This window comes from Mustela lutreola, chromosome 16 (genome assembly GCF_030435805.1).
Source record: "Mustela lutreola isolate mMusLut2 chromosome 16, mMusLut2.pri, whole genome shotgun sequence".
Lineage (NCBI taxonomy): Eukaryota > Metazoa > Chordata > Mammalia > Carnivora > Mustelidae > Mustela > Mustela lutreola.
The window spans coordinates 58,366,030-58,371,634 of record NC_081305.1 but is presented as its reverse complement, the minus strand read 5'-3'; the positions used below and the strand labels follow the sequence as shown (position 1 = coordinate 58,371,634).

Below are 5,605 nucleotides of genomic sequence, written 5' to 3'. Positions count from 1 at the left end.
GTAAATTTTAAATAATAAGGTGTTGTTCTTTTTTAAATTTTTGGAAAATGTCTTGGCAAAACCAAGGTCATACCTTGAAAAAGTACATTTCCCTCCTCCCTCTGATCCCCACTTCTCACTGTCAACTATTTCTTGTGTACATCGTCCAACAGGACTCAAAGACTGAACAGGAGTCAAAGCTCTCACCGTCCTTCCTGGCCTGTGCTAAACCCAGCGCAGGAATGCCCTTGCTCTGATCACCACTCGGTGTGTGGGCTGGGCACCAGTGCTGTGCCCATCTTAGAGAAGTGAAAACTGTGGCCTGGGGAGGTGCACGGAAGTCCTTTCCCCTGCCTGGGTCTGACAGCTTTTCAAAATTGGAGGCATGGGAACTGATGAGGTCAGAGAGGGAAGGTCCAGAGTAGGGCCAGAGCCTAGAGCCCAGAAACAGAAACCATAAGGGGGAGGAGGGAGAGGAGAGAGAATACAGTGGAGAGTTCAAGGAAGGCTGCCTGGAGGAGGAGTGAGAGTAGCCAGAAAGGTGGCTTCCAGAGACTTCTGAGGAAGAGTCTGATGGAATGAAATCACTTCCTCTGGGGAGGCAGCTGAGTTACCACTGGAAGCAGAGCAGTGCCCCCTCCTCAGGCCCACAGGACCCCAGAGGTGTTTATAGGAAACTGGGGCTACACGATGACATTTCAGGAACACAGTGACAGCACAGCGGGCTGTTATGACATCTGAGTAATTCGCCAACTGCCTTTTACGACCAGCATCTCTAGTCATGCCCTGTGGGGGGGAAGAGGATGGGAGGAAGTGACAGGCCATGGGATGGGGGTGGGGTGACAGGGACACAGGCATGCAAAGACCAGGGACTCAGGAGCTGAAAGATGTGTTCTGCCCCTGGCACTAGGGAAGGGCCGCCCAGAGGCTGGATGTGAGGATCCATCTTTTTGGGCTGTGTCTAGCGAGGGACCTCTGGCTTCAAGGAGGTGGGCTGGGGTGGAATTGGTCTGGGCTCAGAATCACCCGTGAGCCCAAGGCTGCTGGGATTTGGGACTCTTGTTTTGTTCACTATTGTGTCCCAGTCACCTAGGATGGTAGCCAGGACGCTGCTCTCTCAATATACATCTTTACCGAATGACGGAATCAGATGAAAGGGGTCATTGTTCTCTGGGACTCAGTTTACCCTCTTCCCTAAAACCTGTGGCCCTCAGGGCCCCTCAGCCAAAGGCGTCCATCGTGATACCCCTCCCCACCAAGGATTTCGGACCCCAGAACTTGCTTCTCCAGTGGAGCGGAGCGAAGACCAAAGAAAAGGAGTTCAAGCCTCCGGTGGACTCCGCCCACTTGTGATGTCACAAACCGCAGGGGGATCCCGACCCTAGTCACTCTCTTGGGATAGGGCGTGGAAAGGAACCGGGAGTCAACTCCAGCCCCTCCCCCGGGCCTGGCGGTGTTACACAACCCGACGTCGCATCTCCAGGGATGTCGCCGGACGTCCTGACGGGTCCGGGGACAATGGGCGGGGAGTGCCCCTCCCGCCAGGAGCCCGAAGTGGCAGGGGTGCCCCCTCCTCTGATTCACCCTTGTTTCCGGACCGCTTTATCCTCCAAATCCTCAGGGATCCTTAACGCCCCCCTAAGTCTCTACCCTCAGTGCGAGTACCCCTGTAACTCAGCTTTTTGACCCCACCAAATATCTGTCCTCTGCACTCCTCCTCCCCCGCCAGCTCCCGGCTCTCACTCCCGCCGCTGTGATTCTCGAAACTTCCAGATTCCCATGCCCGCCTTCTTTCACCCATCCCGGGGCTCCTCTTCCGGCTCCCTCAAACTCCTCCTCCACCTTCCTACCCCGCCCTCCGAATCTCCTCCGAGCCACCCACCACCCCGTTCCCCGCCGAGCTTGCCCCAGGATCTCAATCCTCCCCAAACACCCCCTCCACCACACTCAAACTGACCCCTAATCCTCTTTCTTGTCCCGAGTATCAGTCCCCAGTCCCCTTTTGCTGTCCCGAAACTGCCCGGATATCCCAACCTCATTGTCCACCCTAGTCTTTTCCCCCCCAACCCTTTCCCTTCCGGCAGTCGCCCCTCCCTCCCCGCCGCTCCCCGCCCCCAGGCCGGCCGGCGCCCCTCCCCGGCCCGCTCCCACGCCCCGCGCGGGTTCCCAGGCTGCCCCCCCGCGGTGGCCCAGAGACCCAGTTTGCGGCGGCAAAACATTGGTCTCCGGGCAACAGGCCCCGCCCGCCCTGTGGCGGCCCAAGCTAGTCGGGCCGCTCAGTGGCCAGGTGGCCGGGAGGTGGCGGGGCCGGACTGGAGCCCGGGGCCCTCGCCCCCAGAGGCCTGCCGGGCTCAGAGACCCGGTGACCGGGAGCCAACAACACGGACCTGGAGATTCGGCACCCCGGAGCAAGAAGCTTGGAGAAATTCGTGGAGGTCAAAGCCACGGGGTGCGCTCCGGGACGCAGTGATGGAGAGAGACCAGGAGACACAAGGAATGGGCGGGGGGGGGGGGGGATGAACACAGAGTTAGCCAAGATAAACACACACAAACCCAGGTCCGCGGGGACACCTCTCAAGGCAGGATAATCTAGCTCAGATCTCAGGGCCTTTGCACTTCTGTCACGGGGACTTCCCCTCTCTGATTCTCAGTTTCCACGTCCGTAAAATGGGTAGCACTTAGCCTATAGAGGTGTGGTGACGATTTAGCTAAATTCACCGACTGAGAGCTCGTAGCACAGTTCTGGCCCATTCCGTCTATCATTCATTCATGCAACCGCTATGTATCGAGCACCTGTTATGCGCCGGGCGCAGTTTTAAGTGCTGGGTCTGGAACAGTGAAGGAGACAAAGGTTTTGGTCCTCGAAGGAGCACTTGCTTTGGGGACAAGGAGGGAGGTGGTGAACAGTATATTTGCAGACATCAGCGCACTGGGAAGTACTGAGTGCTGGGGGAGAGGGGAGAAAGGCATTTTTGGATTTTATTTTATTTTTTTTTTTTAAATATATATATATTTTATTTATTTATTTGACAGACAGAGATCCCAAGGAGGCAGAGAGGCAGGCAGAGAGAGGAGGAAGCAGGCTTCCCGCTGAGCAGAGAGCCCGATGTGGGGCTCGATCCCAGGACCCTGGGACCATGACCTGAGCCGAAGGCAGGGGCTTTAACCCACTGAGCCACCCAGGCGCCCCCATTTTTGGATTTTAAATAGGGTGGTTGGGGAAGGTGGTATCAGCAAAGACCCCAGAGGGGGGATGGGACTGTCATGTAGGCTCCCTGCTAAGAGGATAGCAGTCCCCTGACCAGCAAGTGCAAAGGCCTTTAGGTGGGAACATGTCTGGTGCACTGGAGGAACAGGCAGGTCAGTGCGTGGCTACAGCGGAGAGAACAAGGGGAGGGGAGTGGCAGAGACAGGGAGAGGGAGTAAGGTCAGATGTGGATGGCTTCATGGGCCATAGTGAAGCCTTTGACTTTTACTCTGAATGAGGCAGGAGCCATGGGACGGTTCTGAGCAAAAAGAGGGGCACGACCTGACTTTGACTTGAACAGCATCCCTGGGTCTGTATATGGGGAATAGACTTGGGAGGCTAAGGGGGAGGCAGGGAGACCTGGGAGGAGCCCCAGCCAATGGCTCAGGTAACAGGCGAAGCTGACTTGGACTGGGGTCCCAGGGATCTGATTCTGGAGGTGTTTGAACTTGGAGCTGCAGAATTTGCTGACAAGCACACTCACAGCAAGCCCTCAGTAGATGGCAGTAGTCACCATTATGTTAGCTGGTGTTCACCACCCATCTCCAAAGAAGCTCTTATCACCCCTGTTTCACAGATGCGGAAACTGAGCCCCAGAGAGGTCACTCAGCTTGCCTCAGGACTCACAACTCAGTCAGGCTCCAAAGATGGTACTGTTGTCAAATTCGCAACACCTTGAGCATCCAGACCAATCCTCTGACTCTGCCACGTGAGCCCCAGGACTGCAGAAGCAAGATAGTCCTCGGCCCCACCCGCTGGCCTTGAGAAGGGTGAGCCAGTAGGAGAATACCGCCCAAGTGGTGCTCAAGTTGTCAGCGAGTCACCTATGCTGGCCCAGGACACTGGCTTGGAGGCAGGCAGGTACATGCAGAGGGGGTCCGCCCAGAACCTCCCCGCTGGGCATCTGCCTCCCACACTTAATCCTAGCAGGGGTCTGGGCACACCCCAGCCCTACCTGCAGCAACCTGCTAACGGTCCCACACTCGCACGCAGACAGGGACATGGCCCTCTGCCACGGAGGTGCAATTCCGGGGCAGTGTGCCCAAAAACACCGAATTTCTGTCTCTTGCTATCTCTTGCTGTTTCTCTTTCTTCCTCTACTTTTGGCTCTATCCCGTCTCTCTCTCTGTCAGTCTCTGTCTTGCTGTCTGTCTCTTTCTCTCTCTGACCGCACCCTCACTCCCACTCCGTCTTTGTCATTTGAATATCCACACTCAGGACCCTCTACCTGCAGTGGGAATCACTCTCGTCCCTGGCCACCTGTCTCCATAGAAGCTCACCTATCAGGTGGCATCAGAAGATGGAGCCCAGACAGGTGGGTCGGAGGCTCTGGGTCAGCGGTTCTGGCCAGCTGATCAGAACCACCCAGGCTGGATCTCACAGTTATAACTGTCACCTCCTTCTCTGAGACTCTGACCCACAGCTTCTGGGTGCAGGACTGGAGAAAGCCACCTTTAAAAAGCTCCCTAGATGACTGGAACCCCTGTTGGCCTGTGCTAGTTACTCTGCCTAATTTTGCACCCAGGGAAGAGCAGAGGTTCAAAGAGCAGAAGCTCCATCCCAACATCACACAGCAGCCCACTGTGAGAGGCCCGGTGCTGCCTGAAATTGGTGGACTCCCTTTGAGAACAAGTTTCAGAGTTAAATAATAAAATAAAATAAAATAAAATAAAATAAAATAAACATAAAAAAGAATCAGACGGAGAGAGAGAGAGACCCAGAAATGAGCAGAGACTCAGAATATAGAGACTCAGGAAAAGAGGGAGTACCAGAGGGAGGCAGAGACCTAGAAAGGGACTTAGAGGGAACAGAGACAGTGACAGAGATGCACAGAGATAGTGAAAGACAGAGAGATAGGGGTCAGAAAGACGCAGAGAGAGAGACATACATAAAGAGGCAAGGATTAAGACAGCCATTTAAGGGGGCTAGAGATACCCTAAGAAGGGAACCTTTTCATTGAGACAGTATACACATGGTCCCGTTTTATAGGTCCTACTTCCTAGAAGCAGCCTGGGCCATGGTTGGGCAATTGCAAACTTACCAAGCCAGGTCTCCTCCCCAGCCCTGGTATGTAGGATGCACATTAAATACATTTATATAACCTGCCCTCTGTGCACAGTCTAGGAGCTTTACATAACATAGCCCTGTGAGTCACGCTGCAGACATGGGGCACTGACCTGACACACCCAGCGAGAGGGGACCCCTTCACCCAGGACCAGTATCTGGAAGTGACTCTGCGAGATGTGAGCGATCACGCGTTTCACTGAGGAGGAAGCAGAGGGCTGGAGGAGGGCAAGGCACTTGCTCTGGGTCACAAAGACAGCAACCAGCAGGACAGGAATTCCAACCATATCTGCCTGATTCCATAGCCTTTGCACC

General features: G+C 55.2%; 1 long non-coding RNA gene across 1 annotated transcript; it reads left to right on the top strand.

The window, feature by feature from the left end:
- The first annotated feature begins 1,364 nt into the window (after positions 1-1,364).
- On the top strand, positions 1,365-5,323 carry LOC131818755 (uncharacterized). The gene is made up of 3 exons (XR_009348927.1): positions 1,365-2,428; positions 3,804-4,087; positions 4,445-5,323. It is a non-coding gene; the product is annotated as an uncharacterized LOC131818755 (long non-coding RNA).
- The last annotated feature ends 282 nt before the right edge of the window (positions 5,324-5,605 follow it).